Here is a 22894-nt window from a genome sequence, read left to right as displayed (position 1 = left end):
GAATTTTAAGACAGCTCTCCTGAGGTCCCTGTGGGCTGTAATAATCAACAACAATTGCCTGGCCCATGACAAAGGACTTAAGAAGTACTATTGCTTCCTTCTTATTTTGTGTTGTTTGGGGTTTGAACTCAGGTCCTTGCCTTTGCTAGGCAAGTACTTCAGCAATTGAGCCACAAGTCCAGACTATTTGCTTCAATTTTTTAAGAAACAGCTTTATTGAGATAGAATTTATATGCCATACAAGTCAACCATTTAAAGCACGTGATTCAATTATTTCAGTATGCTACATTATTAATTTCTAAAAGTTGTGGTTTCGCCAGATGCCCCTCCACAGATGAATGGATCTGAAAAATATGGTACTTATACACAATGGAATACTACATAGCGATTAGGAATGGTGAAATATTGTTATTCGGAGGGAAATGGTAAGAACTCAAACAAATAATGTTGAGCGAGACAAGCCTAGAACATAGAAAACAAAGGGGCATGATCTCCTTGATATATGACTGTTAAGAAAGGGAGACGGAGAGAAAGTAGAGACCAGGTCTGTGAAACCAAAAACTGCTTGTCAAATGGTATTTCCCACAGGATTGGGGCAGCAACCCAACATTATGTAACTAAAACCAAACAACTACTCAACATATAAAGGTCAAAAATTGACCTCTCAGTGGAATACAATAGCTCATAATCTATGTATGTACGTTCATATAAGACTACTGTCGACATATGGTCTAATGTCGACATTACATTTAAAGCCCTAGGTGAACTTTCTTGGGCATGGCCACATGACTACTGTATATGTTCTTGATACATTGTATATTGTATATATGTCTACCTGACCTAGAGAAGGGAAAGAAAAACAGGGCGTAAGATATCACAAGAAATGTACGCACTGCCCTACTATGTAACTGCACTGTTTTTGCACAACACCTTGTCAAAAAAAATTTGTGTTCAATTAATAAATAAATTAAATTTTTTAAGAAAAGTTGTGGTTTCAATATATAATATATGTGCATATGTATATTATTTCCATTATAATCATAAGAGTCCAAGTCAGTGGTACTAACACACAATGTGGTGCAACATCACAGTACCTATTTTCATGACTTTCGCATTATCCCCAACAGACCAAATATGAACCAGAAACTCCCATTAACCGTTTGTGTTTTTTATGTTTTACCAAGGATTTATATTGGTATAAATAGAATAAGTCAAGAAGTGGAGAAAAAAGGGAAAATATTTCATGCTCCCCACTCAGGAAATACGTGTCAAACCCTAATAACTCCTACTTTGCTTTCTGTCTCTAGGAACTTGATTATTCTAGGTATTTTTTTTTTTTTTTTTTTGGCCAGTCCTGGGCCTTGGACTCAGGGCCTGAGCACTGTCCCTGGCTTCTTCCCTCTCAAGGCTAGCACTCTGCCACGTGAGCCACAGCGCCGCTTCTGGCCGTTTTTTCTGTATATGTGGTGCTGGGGAATCGAACCTAGGGCCTCGTGTATCCGAGGCAGGCACTCTTGCCACTAGGCTATATCCCCAGCCCTATTCTAGGTATTTTGTACAGAATCAGCTACGGGTTCCTCCTCCCAGAGCGTGCCAGCTTCCGGCCATGGAGCCCTTCTCACCCAGACACCAGATCCAGTTGAGCAGGGCCTCTCTCTGCCTTAGGTCTCACTCCCAGCGTTTCAGAGTCTCTAAGTTCTAGGTTTAAAGGCTCCCCTGAGAGGGGCAATCTGGATTCACATCTGTAATCCTAACTACCTAGAAAGATGAGATCTGAGAATCAAGGTTTGAAGCCAGCCCCAGGCAGAAACACCTGTAAGACTTCAAACCCAAGTACTGCCCAAAAGTATAAAAATTACATAACCTCTGTGTTTTAAGAAACCTCTGTGTTCCAAGAAAAGTTTAAAGTACACAGACGGTTCCCCAGGTAGACAAGGTTTTAAGTGGGTAATGAGGTGAAGGTGGACCTATACAACCCTTCTGTGGTGCGCTTTCATTATGGTAGTCAATCAATGACAATGAGCTGCTCAAGACTTGAGTGCCAAATGAAGAGCTGAGTGTTGGGTGGCTCGCCTACAGGCTGATGGCGGTGCTGAAGAAAGGGAGGCCAAGCTACAAGACTAAGACGTCCAGATGCAGGTGCTACATGTATGACTTGGGATAATTCAAGTTTGCAGTGGGTTTGTGCCGAAGTAACCCCCCTGTAAACTGAGGGGTGTCTGTAATAGCATCCCAGGGCTTCAGAAAGCATCAACGATGGCCCCTTCGGACCCTCCATCTTCACTGTACTCCACGCCCCTGGGAAAGTGCTCTGGCTGGACCCCATCAAGGAAGTAGGGCTCTCTTCAAAATTGCTTCTGAATTTTTGTTATTTTTTTAAAATTATTTTTATTTTTTAATCTTGGGGCTTGAATTCAAGGGCTAGGCACTGTCCCTGAACTTTTGTTGTTGTTGTCGTTCAAGGCTAGCGCTCTACCATTTGAGCCACAGCTTCACTTCTAGTTTTTAGGTGGTTCATTGGAGATAAGAGTTTCATGGAGTTTCCTGCCTGGGCTGGTTCCAGAACTCTGATCCTCAGATCTCAGCCTCCCAAGTAGCTAGGATTACAGGCATGAGGCACCAGTGTCCAGCTCTGAATTTCTATTCAAGCTATGGGAGCACTTATGGAGTCCCAGAAAGTGTTAACTCTTCCAGTGTGACTTTTCACGTATGTGTGGCCAAAGGCGCACCACGATTCAGGGATTCGCTTTTCTCGTCTTGACTGTAGAATGCAGACAAAGCTCAGAGTTGACATAGGAGTATGCACAGCCCTGCAGATCTGAGGAAGTCTTTTCTTTGCATCTCTTTCTTCTGCTTGGTAGGCCACTGGAGCCTTTCAAACACTAATGATTCTCTAAAGTTGGGGATGTGAGGCTAGCTACCCTATAATAACCACCATAATCATGCAGACGTTTATTGAGGCCTGACTACGTGCCAAACTCTGTGGGAAGTGCTCTCACATGGATTATGTTATTTACTCTTTGGGAAGATTGAGAATTTGCACTATGGATCTATTTCACAGATGAGGAAATAAGGCTTAAAGCATTAAGTAACTTGGCTCAATTTCTTCTGACCTATGACTGCTACGTTGTAGCTCTGAGCTGGGCACGCAGGTGATCTGACTTAGCTCTGGCTTGTGACTACTAAGCATCTGACTTCCTAATCACAGCCCCCCATAAAGCCAAGAAGACCACAAGATAACAGTTTCCTGTAGGGAGATTTCTTTCTTTTTCTTTTTTTAACAAAATGTTGCAGAATGGCACTGAGAATAGGACAGCAGGTGACAATAGAATCCATCAAGACTCTGACATAGAGGTTCTCATCTGTAGCGAGGCAGAGAAATGGTATGCGATTTTATATACACGTATAGCATATAATATACATGTATGTATGTATGTATGTATGTATGTATACGTTCAAAAGGTAAAGGAATAGAAGATACAACATGGCCATGGGCCAGAAACACAAAGCTGACGCTTTCCTTTTGCTGGACTTGAGGGTGTGGAAGTACTTGAGGTGCTCGGGCTTTGTTTTCTAGCAGTGGTAGGAACTATGTTGCCTCCCCGATGGCTGGGGATCAGTCAGGGATGGAGTATTTCCTATCCTCCATGGACAAAGCATGCGTCAGGGGAGGTAAAGTGAGCACAGCCTGGTAGCCAGGATGTGGGACTCACCAACCCCAGGGGCATGTCAGAGAAGAGCGCTGGGAAAACCTACTCCACGGTGTGATTCTGAACGGAGGCCCTAAGAGGGCAGGTGGGCACAATAAATGCCAGGATGGGCAACGAGACATACCTGGTTAATGCAATGTAGCAAACTACAGCACAGTAAAAGTACAGAATGTTCTGGGTCCTGGTGGCACACTCCTGCCGTCCTAGCTACTCAGGAGACTGAGATTTGAGGATCACAGTTGGAAGCCAGCCCAGGCAGACAAATGTAAGAGACTCAAGAAGTTAGAAATGGCGATGTGACTCAGGTGCTAGAATGCTGGCCTTGAGCAGGGAGAAAAAGCCACTTGAGAGCAGAAGTCCCTGAGTTCAAGCCCCAATTCTAGCACAAACTCCAACAACCACAAGAACAAAAACCACAAACTTGTGGTGAGTTACATACATAATTTAAATAAATCAACCATCAGCAGATGCAATCATGTAAGAGAAGACAAAGATAGTTTCATGAAATGGACAGAGCTCAGTTGCTGGGATAGATGAATGGCTGAAGACAGCCCTGATGAACTAGAAGCTCATTATGGAGGAATTTATCCAAAACACAGCAGCGTGGAAAGTTACCCAACTAGCAAACCGTGCAAGGTATTAGACATCACTAGGATCAGATTGTTTTTGTTTTGTTTTGAAAGAACCTGGATGGTGGTTACAAGTCGATCCTAAAGCAAAATGAAACAGAACAGTGGAACATGTGTGCACAGACTAGCTGTCCTGTGTGACAGTGTGACAGTGACCAAGATGTCACTGTGGTGAGGGTTGTCCAGAGAAGCAGGATTAATGTAATGCGTGTGTTTATAGAGAAACAGGTTTCTTATAAGAAGTTGGAGGCTGGCAAGTCCCCTAGATCTGCAGGCAAGCTGGAGATCCAGGAGAGTGATTAGGAAGGTCATCTGAGAAAGGGCAGGTGATACCCAGAAAGAGCCAATGTTTTGGCTCACATCCAGAGCGAGGAAAGCTCATGTTCTCATTGGGAGGACATTAGGAACAAGGAAGTCTTCCTTACTTCAGAGAAGATAGTCTTTTTGTTCTATTTTGTTGTTGTTTTGTTCTATTCAATTGTTTCGGCCAGGCCCACCTGCATTGGAGACAGCAATCTGCTTTACTTAGGTTACTGAGTCAACTGCTACTCTCATCTAAAGATCTCACAGGAATACCTACAATAACATTTGACCAAATATCTGGGCAGCCTGGGGCCCAGTCAAGTAGGCACACAAAATTAGCCATCACACCTGACCTAGGGGAACTTAACAGACAGGACCCTGGCAAGCCAAGGAGTTGAAAGGGTATGGGGGGGGGGTAACCTCTTCTTCTTGATAAGTAGGTGAATGGATCATATGGGTGGTGGTCTCCAGGTGCAGGTAGCTGGAATTCTGGGTGCTTTATTCTAGAACACTGTGCTTTGAAGCACAGTGAGACTCTCCTCCTGGCTATGTGATCTGAGACATGTTGCTTAATTCAGTGGAGACTCCATTTCCTTGGCTCTCAACAGCATAATTACAGCGCTTACCTCGACTGGAGAGTGGGAGGATTTGTAAAGGTAATGTATGAAATCTGTAACGAAATATCTGACCTACCATCACAGTTCTCGATGGCAGCTCTGGGGCGTGGACTGTTGATCCACCATTGGTGACAGCTAGGATACCGTGAGCCCCGCTGGAGGACCCGGCAGAGGAGAGAGCCAGGGAGACTCCACGTGGGCCTACACGCGGCTCTGCCTACTGCGGCCTGGCTTTGAGAGTACGACTCCTGCCCTTGCACAGACTGGGTGTTTCTCACCTACAAGCCCATCATCAGAGCTGCCTCTGGAGCAGTTCTATAACTGGGGGGACATTCATTCTTCCAGCTCTGAACACATTTGGCAGTGTCTGGGGACACTTTGAGGCATCACAGCTGGGTGGAACGCTGGGGCTCCTGATATCAGAGGCCATCGCCATTCTTATCCTCATCACCATCATCAGCTCATCACCGCCACCATCATCACCATAATCTCATCACCACTACCGTCATCCACATCACTATCCCTCTACACCATCATCACCACCACCATGAGCACCACCACCATCATCACTGTCATCTTCATCACCATCATTATCACCACCATCATCCTCATCAAAATCATTTTCTTTATCACTATCACCTTCACCACCAGCACCTCCACCACCACCACCATCATCATCGTCAGCCATCATGTGGAAATGATCAGACAGTGGATAGGTTTCTGCTCTTCTCCCCACTTTTTCTTCTCCTTGGATGGGAAGTTGGAGGGCCCCCCTGGCAGCATTATCAGAAACCCAGAGGGAGGAGACCCCTTGCAGTGTTCTCCACCAGCCATAGGTTGCCCATGCCAAGGTCTGGAACACAGCTCCCGGCCAGAGGGCTCTCTGGCTCTACACACATACAGCTTCCTGCTGCTTCCTATGCCTTGGCAGGAACCTCAGGCCCAGGAACTGCGGCCCGCCTGGCTCCTCAAGGCTGTCCATGGAGTCTTCCTCTGGCCTGTAACTGATGGAATTTCTCAGGACAGAGTTCTTCCTTCCCTGTCTCTCCGCAAGGCAGGCTAGGGACAGGACCCAACTGTCCACACCCAGAAAAGAAACAAACAAAACCAATGGGCTCCCGCCATGCAGGGTGGAGCCCCGGCCTCTCCTCCCGACCCTCCCTGGACAGCCCAACATTCCCAATCCAGCTGGATTGAAAAGGCAGGCCACAGGCCCTGGCTAGAAGCCATGCAGCTTTTCAATTGTTCCTCTACCTTTGGAAAAGGCTCCTAGCAGAACTTTCCCCGGGATGGCAGATTTCCCCTTTGAAGCGATTCCCAACAGTAATACTGTAATAGCCACAAAGCCCACTGGGCTTGCCTGGGGTCTGCTTCCGCCTGCAGATCTGCTGCGTTTGCAAGACCAAGGCTTTCCTTTCTAGAAAATCCTTTCGTGGCCTGCAATAGGTTGAACTGTTTTGTTATTTTTTCCCCCACTCCTGCAAGAAAACCATAAGCACATAGATACCAAAGAGTTAATTTGAGTGTGTGTGTGTGTGTGTGTGTGTGTGTGTGTTTTAAATCTCCTTCCCCATGCGAGTTCTCATTTCTGCATAAAATCTCCATGTCCAGACATCAAATCAGTAAGCCCTGTTGCCTGTCAGAGAATACAATATCCAGCCATTAGTATGTTAATAAGTCCGGAGGGCGACAGGTGGCCTCGGAGACGGCTCAATTAAGCTACTCATTAAACACACGCTAACGAACAGCCAAGGCAGAGCCTGAACAGTACCATTCTGTAATGACATGTCAGAGTGAACAAATGAGAAAAAATAACAAAAACATTACAGCCAGGACAGACGCCACTAATAAGGACCCCTCACTTTACATCAGCCCGCAAATCAATGAGTCACTGGGATCAAAAAACTCGACCCAGCGTTCTCAGGAGACTGAACACAGCAAGATTTTTTTGGTCACTCCTTTAAAAAAAAAAAAAAAAAAGAGCCCCAACTTAAATTTATTACAAAATATCACAAATGTAAACTGCTGAAAATCAGATTCTAAGCAATCTGTATTAGACACAGAGGCAATCACAAAGTCTGAGAAATTCATAGGGTTGAGTGAATGAAAATCATTATTTAATGGGAGCGTCATTTACATTTGATTGACATCCACATCTTTTTTTTTTTTTTAATTTAAGCCCACAGGTTTGAATCATTTATTTCTCGGTTTAAGGGCACCATGGGATGTAGAAAGACCATGCAGCAAGGTTCTTGGGTGAAGATTCTACTTGTTATGTTTGTTAATAGAGGGACTTTCAGCAGCTGCTGGAAGTTTCTCATCAGGAGCTTCCTGAATAATGAAGAATCAAACCTCTTCCGGTCATGGCTCTGACCCCAGAGATACATATTGCTAAACTAATAGGCTGGCTGGCCATTAGGAGGTCCTGACCAGGACTCCTAGCCTTTGTCAAGTTCACAGCTGACATCCTCTGGGTGGAGACTCACTTACAGCCCTGGGAAGGGCTGCGCCCCACTGAGAAAAGATCAGCAGCTGGGCCCAAGCCCCCAGCCAGATTTGTTCCGAGGAGTCCCGTGGAAGGGGTAACTCCATATTTGGTGAATTTATTCTGTGTAGATTTACAGTCCAAGTCTCTATGGGGGAGGGGGCGAATCAGTCAGGTGTGTGAGCTGAGGAAGTTGCTCACTGCACTCCCTTGTTCCTTATTTCTACAATGGGATTAGACTGGCTCTTCTTCCTTCTCTTTCCACTGTCAATGTGTTGTCAGTGCCACAGAGGTAAAAGATGCTCATGGAATTTGCTATCTGGATGGAAAAAGAACACCTAGCTAAAAAACACTTCAAAGGATTTAAACTTCAGTGTTTAGTCCTGGAAGGCAGAACTAAACCTGGGGGCTAGGCAATGGTAGAGCACTTGCCTATGTTGGAGGTGCTCCGGACACTGACATTGCCTGTAGAAAGGACATCAACTGGACAGGAGCCCTGCAAGGCCAAGTTTACTGTGGGAAGGTATGCTACTGACAGGAAGCAGAGTGAGCAAGAGTACCAGGTGGTCTCCCGAACATATTACTTCCCTTTGTTTTGATTGGTTAGCACTAAGGTGCATAAGCTTGTGTGATTGGCTAGTTTGAAAGGGTGTCCCAGTTTATCTGCGCAATCAGCCAAACCTAAGATAGTTGGCCAAAGCAGGGACTTGTCAGAAAAACAGTTCCCCCTCAGCTGGTGCTCTACAACTTGGATCATGCCTTCAGCTGCTAGAAAAACAGTTCTGAAAAACAGAATGGGACTTAACTAAAACAGCTTCTTGTAAGATGGCGACTACCCTTAACGTGGCAATGCTTAGCTCAAAAGCAACCATTTTAACAGAAAAGATCTTAAGTCTTACACTTAGTATGCAAGACCTGCGGTTGATCCCAGCACCACAAAAAAGAAAATGAAAGTAGGAGACATGATAGGTTTCTAAGAGATGTGGGCCAATTTTCTGGAACTCAGCTGGTCACAGTGGGTGTCGAGAACACAGGAAGGAAGGGGCTTCTGCTGACTGAAGGTGTGAGCAGGATGGAGAAGGAAGGTATCCCGTGGCTCTTTTTCCTGTTTAACCACAAACCCCAATCAATAAACACAAGTTACTATATGCCTTAAATGAGCACATAACATGCAAATATATTATCAATATATTAAGACACATAGCAGAAGAATGTTAATCCATGATATTTTAAAAGAATAGAAATGTGAACATTTCCCTGCACATCCTAGATAGTCACCTCATGAAAGTCCTGGGGATACACACCCCCCAGTTTGGAGACCAGTCTTCTGGGTGTGAGGAAGGAAGAAATGATGCCCCACACATATAGGTCAGCAGCATGGTACAGTGGTGGGGTTTGTGGCAGAGTTAGGAGCAGAGCACACACTTGTGTGAGTATATGTAGACAGGGGTGTGGATGACTTGTGAGCAGACCTCATAAAAAAGCTTGAGTCTGGGTGGTGAAGCAGGGAAGGGATATGGTGGTCCAGAGGCAAGGGGTGGCATGTGTAAGGGTGGAGGGGAAAGGGCCACGGCTAGGTCTGAGGAGCACAGTGAGCTGTCTTTTTGTCTCTAGGGCAATGAACTCCATCTTTAGGCTGGCAGATGGGAGATGCGATCATTCAATAGACATTGCTGAGGTCTCTTCTTTGCTCCAGGAACTGTGGGAAACACAAAAATAAGAACATTTGTCCCTGTCCTCAAGGATTTACAATAGAGTCATTCATTCAACTCCTATGTATAAAGGGTCATCTTCTTGCTAGGCTTTGTCCTGAGTGCTAGGAATAAAGGCAAATGCTTGGTGCCAGCCGTTCTCTTATGGGCAAGTGGAAGAGACAGCCATGCTTTTTAATTAACTCCATTTCACGTCAAATTGTGACAAATGTTGTGGGAGTGGTGAGAACAAAGACTTGTAAGAACACCAATGAGACTGTGATTAATTCTGCCCATGAGTGACACGGGCACTTCTGGCTCTAGAGTCATATTGTCTGATAGAACTTTCTAGAATGTTGGAAATGTTCTATATCCATAATACCCAGTGTGGTAAATACATATAGCAATTCACTTACAATATGAATTAAGACTGAGAGGCCAAATGTTTATTTGAATTAAATTTAATGAATGGAAATATAAATAGTCCCCTGTTGCTAGTGGCTACCATTGGACGGTCCAGTGGTGGCAGGTGGATTGAAGACTCATATGGAATAACTTGACACTAAACCTAAACTTTTGTGCTCTGTCGAGGGTAATGGTATCCTAGAAATCCGGAAATTAGTCCCTAAGTTCCCTGGGGATCATTCTTACAACACACAACTGATTGATGCTGGTCTGGATGCACAGATAAGGAATGAAAAAGAAGTTTGAGTTAGAACATCAGCCATTCTCTTCTCGGACCAGAACTTAGATCTCAGCTCCTCTGGCCAGCTTCTCTTGACCATCTTGGAGAGGAAGAGAACCCGACAGCATTGCCAGTCCATCCACCAGGGGGCAGTGCACCAGCTGCTGTCTCCCAGGTGCGAACCACTGAAATCATACTTTAGAACAACTCCTCTTCCTTCCTTCATTGCTTGTGTGAGATGTCCCGAAACAAGTGGAGAAACAAGTCAGTTGAGTTAAGGCAAATATGAAAGCAAAGTTAAGGAGATGGTGATGGATTCTGGGAAATGCTTTGACTGACTTTTGCTTGTTTCTTGTGGGGAGAAGGAAGTGTTCCTGGGCCTTGAACTCAGGACGTGGGTGCTGTTCCTGAGCTTTTGTGCTCAAGGCTAGTGCTCTACCACTTGAGCAATAGCTCCACTTCTAGCTCTTTTCGTGGTCAATTGGATGTAAGAGTTTCATTGGCTAGTCTGCCTGAGCTGGCTTTGAACCAGATCTGAGTCTTTTGAATTTCTAGGATTACAGGTGTAAGCCACCAGTGCCTGGTGGTTTCTTTGCTTTTTTGATCAAAACAGGAAGGGGAAAGTTCCAAAGATAAAGCCACTGAGAGTGGATGAGGGACATCTGTCAAAGATGCATTTCAGCCATTTGTAGATCTTCTTTTGAGGAATGTCTATTTGGGACTTTATTGTTATAGGTTATTTTCTGGTTATTGGATAGTCTCAGTTCTTTGCAATTTTGGATATTGGCCTGGACTCCTATTTAATATAGGATTTGCAAATATTTTCTCTAAGTCTGTGGAATGTCTTTTTTTTTTTTTTTTTTTTTTTTTTTTTGGCCAGTCCTGAGCCTTGGACTCAGGGCCTGAGCACCATCCCTGGCTTCTTCCCGCTCAAGGCTAGCACTCTGCCACCTGAGTCACAGCGCCCCGTCTGGCCGTTTTCCATATATGTGGTGCTGGGGAATCGAACCCAGAGCTTCATGTATAGGAGGCAAGCACTCTTGCCACTAGGCCATATTCCCAGCCCTCTGTGGAATGTCTTACTTAGCTGCATTATTTCCTTTGCTGTGTGTAGAAGTTTTTTCTTTGATGTGGTCCCATTTTTCTATTTTTGCTTTCCTTGCCTATATAAGATACTGACTTGAGAAAAAACAGAGAATAAACCAAGGTCCTCTAAAGTAGGAGAAATAAGAAAGTTCAGGAAGCTGGGTGCTGGTAGCCCCCACCTATAATCCTAGCTACTCAGGAGTTTGAGATATGAGGATTATAGTTCAAAGCCAGCTGGGTAGGAAAGTTCATAAAACTCATAAGCACCAAAAAAGCGGAAAGTGGAGCAGTAGCCTACCACTGTCAGGGAGAGTACCAAGACCCTAATTCAAGCCCCAGGACTGGCACCAAAAGAAGTGAAAGAAAACTAATGCCAGCATCCAGGCTTGCTAATGTCCATGTGTAATCTTAGCTGCTCAAGAGGTAGAGATAGGTTTAAGGAGATAGCAGTCCAGTTTCAAGACCATCATTGGCAACATAGATAGATAGAATCTCAAGAAACAAGCTGACAAGCTGAGGGCTGGGATATAGCTCAATGGTAAAGTGCTTGCCACAGGTCAGACCCCTGGTACCAAAAATGCAAGCCCAAACAAGCTGAGTATGGTAGTTGATGCCAAAGAAATCAGAGAGAAAAGATCTCCATCTGGTGCTGTTCCTAGGCAAAAGTAGGACTACCTGCAAAACACACTAAGAGCAAAAGGGACGGGAGGCACGATTCAATGGGAAGAGAGTTTGCCCAGCTAGAATGAGGCTGATTTCAATTCCCAGTACTGTCAAAACAAACGGGGGGGGGGGGGGGGGAACGTAAGGAAACCTCTTAAAATAAGGAAGAAAATTCTAAGAAGAAAATAGTTCCAGCTACTCAGGAAGTGAAGTTCAGGAAGATCCTAGTTCAAAGCCAGCCCAGAAAGTAAGACTCTGTCTTAAACAATAAGCTGGGCATGGTGGCTTGTATCTATTATCACAGATGACACAGGGAAGAGGATCATGGTTCGGGCTAACTGGGGCAAAAAACATGACATCTTAACTGAAAAATAACTATAACAAAAAGGATTTGGGGTATTGGCTCTGGTGCAGAGGGCCAGGCTCTGGTGTAGAGGCTCTGAGTTCAAACCTCAGCACTTTCAAAACAGAAAGAGAAAGAGAGAGCATTGTCGAGGTCAGGACATGGCAGAGGAGAGATAGGGAGATGAAGAATTGAACAATTGACCTTTATTAGCAGCTTGTCTAAAAGTATACCTCTCTAAACGCTAGGGACTTATCATTTTAATTTTTAATAAAAGCCGAGTAAGAGTGATTTTTAGGTAAAAGAAAGAAGTCAAGGACAGGAAGTTACAAAGTAGTGAAGGTGAAGGGGAACTGATTGGTCGCCTAGAAACCAGCGGGCAACTACTGCATGAGACAGCTCCGGCTCTAGGCCGCTCCACTCTCGACACGAGATGGCTGGCTAGGTACTGGTTGCCTGGAATCCTAGCTACTCAGAAGCCTCACCTCCAAGGGTCATGGTTTGAAACTCGCCCAGGCAAGAAAGTCCATGAGGCTTTTCTCCAAATAACCAGCAAAAAAAGCTGGCAGTGGAGCCGTGGCTCAAGTGGCAGAGTATTGGTTTTGAGCAAAAAAGAGCTCAGGGAGCCGGGTGATGGTCGCTCACGCCTGTCATCCTAGCTACTTAGGAGGCTGAGATCTGAGGATGTCAATTCAAAGCCAGCCCAGGCGGGGGAAAGTCTGTAAGGCTCTTAGCTCCAATTTATCACGTGACGACAGCTTCACGTGACTGCCAAGGCAGGAGGAAGATAGGAAGACCCTACTAGCATTTCTTCACCAAAAGGGGTGTGCCTGCTTCTCAATGGCTTTTCCCACAGAGTAGCCACAGGCCAGGGCCTCTATCTAGAAAGATCTGATGAACATACGATGGCTTCATTTCTCAGGCTTTTAGGGGGGGAAGACATGAACTATTCAAATATTTTTAAGGTACATTAACCTAAAATTCTGTTTAGAAACTGTCAATTCCATGCAGGAAGGATTATGAATAGATCGGTGTATGAGAAATGTAATTGCAAAAAGGATCTTGGAGGAGCTTCTGTTTTCTGGTTTTGTGTGTTGTTTGTGCTGCTGGGACTTGAACTCTGTGTTCCTGCCTCCCGTTGGGTCTAATGCCAGATCTCTAGCTGGCCTGAATGAGAAGGTTTCAGACTGGTCAATCTAGGGGTACATGGAATTATGCGATCATAAAGAGGAGCCACGGTCACGGATCCAACCACGCAAAGACCCCAAAATGGAACATTGCTTATCTGGGTTTCCAACTTAAACACTCTTGTGTCCTGGAAGCTATCTGCCCTGTGTACACACAGAGCCGCCTGGACTGTGGGCCCTGCATGGCCAGGACCAGCTGTCTTCATCCTGAGGGTCAGTGGTGTTTGCAATGCCTCACATTTGCCTGCCACAGCTACCCCCCTTCCCCGCCCCAAATCCCCTTGCCTTGGGGACCAAGGGTGTAGAGGACTTACCTTTCCCCCAGCCTGTGCAGCGGGGACAGCCCCCCTCCCCCCCCCCCCGCAGGCCGGCAGGGGCCATGGCCCCCTGTTCTTTGCCCCAGCAGAGGTCTCTTGGGCGGGGTTGGTGCCCTCCCTTCGGGTGGCCAAGTGTGAAAATCCACCCGAGCCTTTTGTAAGGCTGATGGGAGGATTTCGTGGCTGCATGTCAATGCCTCCCCCGCCTTTTCTGCGAAAGGATTAGGTGTGATGAAGTGCTTGCCCTTCAGCTCCTTTGAAAAGAGACCCAGACTCAAGTGCGAAGCCTCCTCAGGAAGGCGGCCTGGACCGGCAGCTGCGGGGATGCAGCCACCTTTTCAAGGCTGCGTCCTCACCCACGGCTGGAGGGAGAGGGACCAGATGTTTGAAGGGGATTAGCCCCGAAGAAAAGCCAGTTTCTGTGCACCACTCACTTCTTAAAGGCATTACATGGTACCACTAAAACTCATGTGTGGTCACCCTCTTCCTCCTCCTCCTCCTCCTCCTCCTTTCCTCCTCCCCTCCTCTCCCCCTCCTCCTTCTCTCCTCCTCCTCCTTCTCCTCCTCCTTCTCCTCCTCCCCTTCTCTCCCCCTCCTCCTTCTCTCCTTCTCCTCCTCCTCCTCCTCCTCCTTTCCTCCTCCCCTCCTCTCCCCCTCCTCCTTCTCTCCTCCTCCTCCTTCTCCTCCTCCTTCTCCTCCTCCCCTTCTCTCCCCCTCCTCCTTCTCTCCTTCTCCTCCTCCTCCTCCTCCTCCTTCTCCTCCTCCTTCTCCTCCTCTTCCTCCTCCTCTACTCCTCCCCTCTTCTCCCCCTCCTCCTCCTCTCCTCCTCCTCTCCTCCTCCCCCCTCCTTCTCTCCCACCTCCTCTCCCCCTCCTCTCCACCCTCCTCCTCCTCCTCCTCTCCTCCTCCTCCCCTCCTCCTCTCTTCCTCTCCCCCTCCTCCTCCTCCCTTTCTCCTCCTCCTCCCCTCCTCCTCCTCCCCTCCTCCCCTCCTCTCCTCCTCCCCTCCTCCTCCTCCTCTCCTCCTCCTCCTCCTCCTCCTGCCCCCCCCCTTCTTCCTCTTCCTGTACTGGGGTTTTTACTACTTGAGCCACAGCTTCAGCTCTGCTCTTGATGGTGGTTTTAGAGATGCAGTCTCCTTGTTCTGCCTCTGCTGGCCTAGGACCAAGGTCCTCCTGAGTAGCTAGGATTACAGGCATGATTCATCAGTGTCCAGCTAAGAGTTTCCATCTCCTGATACCATAAAACATAAGATGCTTCAGGGGCCTTGTACTCAATATAGTGACTACATTCTGTAACTCTGTCTTGGGCTCAACATTCACCCACTAAAGCACTAATCCCACCACCTCAGGATGTAACTATACTGAGGGACAGGGTCTTTAAAGAAGTAATTAAAGTGGGGTACTGGTGGCACATGCCTGTCATTCCAGCTACTTAGGAGGCTGAAATCTGAGGATCATAGTTCAAAGCCAGTCTGGGCAAGAAAAGTCTGTGACACTCTTATGTTCAGTTAAACACCAAAAAAAGTGAAGTGGAGCTGTGCTCAAGTGCTCAAGTGGTAGAGCAGAAGAGCTCAGGGATAGCACCCAGGCCTTGAGTTCAAGCCTGAGGACTAGCACGTGTGTGCACAATCACACATACAAGAAGCAATCAAGATCACACCAATAAGCCTTAATCCAACAAGACTAGGGTCCTTGTAAGAAGAGGTCCAAGGCCCCCGGGGGAAGACGCCATCTACAATCCGAGAAGTCAGCTCTGCTGACAGGATGTCTGGACCTCAGATTTCCTGATCCAGGATCGTGCCACGGTCAAATGCTGCTGTTCAAGCTTCCCGGCTGCGATGTTCTGACAGCCCTAGCAAAGGAATACAAGCCCATTTTACAGATGAGTAGACAGGGTTGCAGAGCCGGCTCAGTGGCATACAGCCCTCCAGTGGTCCAACCTGGCTGGGATCTGATTTGTCTGGGTCCGAAGCCCTGTGTCTGTGCTGGCATGAACCACCTCGGGAGGGGAGAAGAGAGGGGGGGAGCGCTAACACTCTTGGGGCCAGAGCTAGCACGGAGGCTAAGCCAAGGAATGCCAGGAGCCACCAGTTGGGTTGCTGCAAGAGGCAAGGAAGGATCTTCCCATTGAAACTCCCTTGACTGGAGACTTCTCACCTCCAGATCTGTGAGATCATGCATTTTTGTTGTTTTAAGCTGCCCAGCTTGTAGTGCTTTTTAAATACATATATGTAATTAAAAATATATTATATAATATGTTAATATATTACATTATACATTACATATAATTATATAATATAATATATAAATCATATATAATTTTGTAGCTATTAAGGTGCTTTATAGAGGGGTTACCATTTTATAAGTCGGGTAATGAGTACCTTTCTTTGTTTGGACAATGTCACCCCTTCTTTGACTCTCTCTCAGTTATGCTGTTTATTATAGTAGCTCTATATGAACATACCACCCTTAAGGTGAAATTCACTTCTCTCTATTTCAAGCCTTTCTAATGAAATGAAGTTTACACTTCTGATTAGGATCATCATTTGTTTCTGCTATTACTCTCCGTTACTACTATTAGCCCTTAGGCTAGCACATTTATAATTTAAGAAAATAACATTATTTTAGTCCCCCACACTACTAGCGCCTATTAGTACATCACCAAATCGATGTGACTTCAAAAAGGTCACGGGACACTTGGAGGAACGGAAGCACCTGTGGAAACTGAGGCACTTCCTAGGAAGCCTGGGTGCGTGAGGGAGAGACGGCAGTTCCTCCCTCCAGAGGATGACACGACACGGGTCCAGTGCCATGCGTGGCACACACGCAGCTTTCAGATAATACTCCAGCTACTGCGATTTGCCCATGTCAGTGTCACGGGCAATCGTTCACCGTCACGGGACATCCAAGACACAGAGGGGACAGGAGGCCACTTCACACAGCCTCCTTCTTGTAAGGATGCCAGTCATGCGCATCCTCCTGCAGTATGACCTCATCTCAACTAATGACATTAGTTTTGCCAAGCTAGGGGAGGCAGCTGGTGAAATGTCAGACGCTGCTTTGAATCCTGGAAACAGACTGTCACTAAGTAGTTCCTCCCCTCCACTGACTTTGATCTGCTCATGTCGAGTCCCTCTCAGACTGAAATAGGGGAGGACAACACAAAGACTGGAATATGAGATACAGTGTTGTTCCGGGACCCCTAGGAAGAAAATATATGGGAGAATGTTCCAAAAGGCAGTCCTGGGATTTGAATTCATGGTCTTGCGATTGCTGGGTGGGGGTCTACCAGCCCATCGACACCCCAGACCTTTTTACATTGGTTATTTGTTAAATAAGGTCTTGCATTTATGCCAAGACGAGCCTGGACCTTGATCCTCCGGTTTACATTTATTTCCCAGATAGCTAAATGACAGGCACAGGCTACCATGCCAACTTGCACTGATTGAGAAGGGTCTCATGACATTTTGCTAGGGCTGACCTCCCATCACGAATCCTCCTGATCTCAGACTCCAGAGAAGCAGATTTCCAGGCGTGAACCAACATGCTTTATTTCTTAACTATAAATAATGATTTTATTCACAATCAGAGGTATACCAATGTGTATATGTGTGTGTTTGACATACAGCTTGGAAGTTCCTACCTAACCATAGATTAGAATAATGTGTTCAGCTAATTGGATCATTGGTGTGTAATTTCAAATTAACTGAAGATATGCAAATTGATTAAAATGCATAAAACCTAAGAGACCTTTATGCACACCTGCTCTTTTCTGTGAACCAAAAGGTGCCTTGTTTTATGATGGCGGGCACTAGTTTAATCTGAGGAGCATTCCATCAGCTGATAGGCTGACTTTACCCTTTACAGTCCACTGGGATAGTCTTCCAAGACCTGGACACTTCTTTAGTGGTCACAAGTTGGTGGGGGTGGGGTGCTCCTGGCATATAGTGGGGGTGACCAGGGACATGGCAAACATCCTGGGATGCCCAGGCCGGCTGTGCACAGCAAGGAACAAGCACCGGCAGTGCCCAGTAGAGACGCTGCTGTAGACCACAGACTCCCGAATGTGAATCAGATCCTCTTTCCTCTTCTCAGAATGAGTTGATAATACGGGGTGCAGAAAGCCAGACCAATTTGCTGCATAGCTAAGCAGTGAAATTTGAGGTTAAAAATAGTACCAGCGCGGGGCACTGGTAAACCTGTAATCCTAGTCAACTCAGAAAGTTGAGTCTCAGGATTGTGCTTCAAAGCAGCCCCAGCAGAAGAGTCCGTGAGACTCTCTTGCCTCCGATTAACCACTGAAAACCAGAAGTAAAGCAGGTGATGGTGGCTCATGCCTGTAATCCTAGCGACTCAGCAGGCTGAGATCTGAGGATTATGGTTTGAAAATCTGTGAAAAGCTAAGAGATAGTACTTAAGCCCCGAGTTCAAGTCCTAGTACTGGCACAAGAGAGAAGAGGGGAAGGGAGGGGATAGAGGAAGGGAGGGAAGAGAAAGGAAAGAAAAAGAAAGAAGGATAGATAAATTTAGAATTGCTACTTCTGCTTCCCTTGTGATGTTGGAAGACACTGAACTCAGCAATAAAGTCTACCCAAAAGAATCCTTCCAGCGTTCTAAATGAAGAAGCTAAATTCCAGTATTTTTCCAAGTTGAAGGAGCGGTGGTCGTCACCATTTGAGAACACTAGAGGGCGCTCAAGAAAGGAAGAGGCCACCCCATGGCTCCCCAGGCCGTCTGATGTTTGTCTCTAAGACCACACTGGCCCTAGGCGTCAGAGAGAGAAGATAGAGCTTGCACCATTTCCCTTTCATCTCACCTGTCTCATGAGCCAGCACTGGTCGCTTCCAGACACTCCAGCAAAACACAACTCTGCCAGAGAGACCTGGTGCTGACGGGCTGACGCTTCGACCTCCATGTTCTCCGACCCTTGGCCCTTGGGAGTGAGATTGGGACTTGAAAGCCAGCCTCGCAGAGCAATGCTTCAGTGATCCTCAGGACAAGGCCTAGACTGCTTTCCTATTGGTGGTGAATGTCCCAGGAATGGAAGATCGTCGACTGGCAAGGCAGCTGCGGAGAGGGCTCAGTCTTAGAGAACTCTTAGAAATCGTGTGTGTGTGTGTGTGTGTGTGGTAATGGAGTTTGAGCTCAGAGCCACATGTTTACTAAGCAGGTGCTCTCCTACTTGAGTTAGGCCTCCATCCAAGGCTCAATCTTACCATAACGATCCAGTGGATGGGACTCAGAGGCTCACCTATAGATGCAAGCCGGTTGGAGGGATATGTAGGGGTTTCCTAGGGCTAGGGGCAGCAGGCTGCCACAAACCAGATGGGTTAAAGAACACAACGTTAGCATCTCACACTTCTGGGGACTGGAATTAAAATGGGTTTTGTTCTTTCTGAGCTGTGAAGGAGAATTTTCCAGGCCTCTCTCGCACTTGTGGTGTGGCTGGCCGGCCTTGGTATTTCTTAGATACATTTACTTCAACCTCTGCCTTCAGTCCACATGGTGTCTTCCTTGTATGCATGTCTGTGCTCCAATTTCCCTCCCTTCCTTCCTTCCTACCTTCCTTCCTTCCTTCCTCCCGTCCTTCCATTCTTCCCTCTTTCCTTTCCCCCTTTTTCCTTTTCTTCCTTTTTTTTCTTTCTTTCTCTCCCTTTACCCTCCCCCCCCCTTTTGTTGACTGTAGAGCTTGACTTCAGGTGAGCTTTTTTGCCCTGGGCTAGCGCTCTTTCACTTTGAGGCATGACTCCACTTCTGATTTTTAGGTCGTTAGTTGGAAATAAGAGTCTCATGGACCTTCCTGCCCAGACTGGCTTTGAACTGCGATCCTCAGATCTTAGCTTCCTGGGTAGCTAGAATTACAGGTGTTTCAACAGTGCCCAGCCTTTTCTTTTCTTTTATTTTTCCCTTGCCTCCCTCCCTCCCTCCCTCCCTTCCTCATTCCTTCCTTTCTTCCCTCCTTCCTTCCTCTCTCTCTCTCCCTTTCTTCCCTCCTTCCTTCCTCTCTCTCTCTCTCCCTTTCTTCCTTCAGCAGTGAGGATTAAATGTCATGCTAGGTAGGCCAGTACTCTACCTCTGCATGGCACCCCTAAGCCCCCATCTCTTCTTTTATCAAGATACCAGTCACATTGGGTAGTGACCTGCTTTCAAGACCCCACTTCCAAATAAAATCCCACCCACACATCCTGGGGGTGGGGGACTTCTGTGTCTCTGGGTGAACATGACGGAAACCTTAACCAATGGCTTCACTAGTGCCTCCTTGCTTTTTGGCATGACAGCTGTCCTGCCCTGAGTCCAGCCGGCACGGGCCTCCCAGGAGGAAGGGCAAAGTGATTCCATCTTGGGGATGGGAGATTCCCGTGGATGGGCGGCAGTTCTTTCTTATCACCGCCTATGACCACCCTCCGTGTTTTGGAATCGCTTTGGTGCCAGTTGGAACACATGGAAAATGTGTCTGACTTAAAAAGCGAAGCCTGCAGTGCTATCGTGTTGCACCCGCAAATGTGCAGCGGGACAGGGGGCAGCTACTGTTTCAGGATGATTTCAGGATCCAATCCCATGGCGGACGCACAACGGCGTGCTTTGAAAGGCACCTCACACATGGGTTTCATAATTGAGAAATGCATTTGTTCTTGGTTGGTGTAGAAAAATAATGAGATTCCAAGCTTGGAGTTGGGGGCTTTTCTCAAATGATCTGCCTTCATCTTCCATACACATGGTAGTGTCTCCACAGATGTGGGGGACAGCATAAGGGGAGGTAAGATGATGATGATGGTGGTGGCAGCGGTGATGGTGATGATGATGATAATGATGATGATGGTGAATAATGATGATTGCAGGTCTGGGGCTTGAACTCTGGGCCTGGGAGCTGCCCCTGAGCATTTTGCTCAAGGTTCACACTCCACCCCTTGAGCCGCAACTCTTCCTTCTGGCTTTTCTCCCCATAGTTAACTGGAGATAAGAGTCTCACAGACTTTCCTGCCCAGACTGGCTTCAAACCATGATCCAATCACCGGCATGAGCCCTGGGACCCGGTGAAGGTGGACTACTATTGCACGGTTTAGGAAGGAATTCATGTCACAAGGAAAATGTCAAAGCAGTTTGCAAACAGGCCACTGGGGTTGTGTGTGGAAAAGTAGGCAGAGTGAAAGGCCCGGTGTTCTCTTGGAGCAAAGCCCCTCGCGGGTCCTGGGAACTCACAGGGCCTCACTGGAGGAGGAGAACGCTCCCCGGACACAGGAGCACAGCCCTCCCAGGAATTGTTCCTCCCTTATCATTTCTGTAGTCCACGGTGTCTGCAAAGCTTCATGGAATATTCTAGAATCTCTAGCTACCCGTGAAAAGAAGCACAATGTTTTGAAAAAGAAAGAAGAGAGCTGGGCACTGTTGGTGGCGCATGCCTGTCATCCTAGCTGATCAGGAGGATGAGAGCTGAAGATCACAGCCCTGGCAAGAAAGCCCATGAGACTCTTCCCTCTGATTCACCACCAAAAAGCCAGAAATAGAGCTGTGGTTCAAGTGGTAGAGCATCAGAATTGAGCAAAAGGACAAGCCCTGAGTTCAAGCACCAATACATGCACATGAAAAAAGGAAGGAAGGAAGGAAGGGAGGGAGGGAGGGAGGGAGGGAGGGAGGGAGGGAGGGAGGGAGGGAGGGAGGGAATTAAGGAAGGAAGGAAGGAAGGAAGGAAGGAAGGAAGGAAAGGAGGGAGGGGAGGGAGGGAGGGAAGAAGGAAGGAAGGGAGGGAGGGAGGGAGGGAGGGAGGGAGGGAGGGAGGGAGGGAGGGAGGGAGGGAGGGAGGGAGGGAGGGAGGGAGGAGGGAGGGAAAGTCAGCTTCTATGGTTGAAGTAGGAGTGTAGAGAAGGAGCCTGAAACAGGAGAAGGTGGGGAGAAGAGACCTCATTGGCATCTCTTTTGCATGCCTTTCTCTCAACCCCCTCATGACCTTTCTCTAACCCCCCAGGGCTCCTGAAGCCCCTTCAGGGATCCTTAGGGTTCTCAGTACCCAGTTTGAGAAACAATGCGTGGACTCCTCTCTCCCTTACTCCAGCGCCCACCCAAGGGCATTCAGAGCTCCCTTTGGAGCAAACACACAGATACCCACAGAGTATTTTCTGCCTTCAATGAAGTAAAAAAAAACAAATGTCTAGAAAAGACTGGCTGGTTGCTCAGTGTTTTTGCTGGAGAATCACCGAGGAGTGCAGGAGAAGGTGTCTGGGAAGCAACAGGTGTTCATTGTTCCGCATGGATTCGCCCCGTTGTGAAAGCCCTGCCTGAGACCTGGGCTCACCAGGAAAGACAGTGAGGTGACCGTAGTGTGTGATAGGTGTGTGTGAGTGTGTATGTGTGTGTGTGGCTGGGTCTCTACACACAGCAGATGTGCAAGGAACATGGGTTGTGCCCCCATGAAACCACCCTGTTTCATTACAGGAAGACAAGCTGTCGTCAGGTTGGAAAGGTGAATTCCAGAGCCGCGTCACTCTAGTTCGAGTCCCAGCTCCCCAGTGCAGTGTCTGGGTGAGCTTAGAGACTTGGCCTTTCAGGGCTTCTTTCCTCACCAGTGAAAGTGGGAATGGTGACGAGGGACACTTGATCATCGTGCTGTTGAGAAAATGAAGTTCCTCAATGCACTGGGAGGATCCAGAGAAGACGTCATCACAATGGCAAAGGCTATACCAGCTTAATGCGGCAGCCCAAGGGATGGGGAGCGCGTGCGCAGGATACTCTCGACTAGTAGGATACTCTCGACTAGTATTCGAATCTTCTTTTCAGAGGGTCAGATTGGGAAAGCATTAGAAGTGGATTCATGTCAGAGAGAGAGAGAGAGAGAGAGAGAGAGAGAGAGAGAGGGAGGGAGGGAGGGAGGAGAGTATTATACTCCTTTTCACTGTTGATAATGTTTCATTGTGTGGCTCTACAACGGCTAACCCTTCTCTGCAATACGTATGCTTTCCCTGATTTCAGCTGCCCACTCTGAAGCTATGACATGGAAAATTCCAGAAATAACTTCCCTGTGTACCATCCTGTAGGCATTGTATCATTTCTTATCATCACAAAAAGAGCAAGAATAACACAGTACAAAAGTTTATTTGGCACTAGGCTCCGATGGCTCACACCTGTCATCCGAGATACTCAAGAGGCTGAGATCTGAGGATTACAGTTCAAAGCCAGCTTGGG

Source organism: Perognathus longimembris, chromosome 5 (assembly GCF_023159225.1).
Source record: "Perognathus longimembris pacificus isolate PPM17 chromosome 5, ASM2315922v1, whole genome shotgun sequence".
NCBI lineage: Eukaryota > Metazoa > Chordata > Mammalia > Rodentia > Heteromyidae > Perognathus > Perognathus longimembris.
This window is presented reverse-complemented; position numbering follows the sequence as displayed.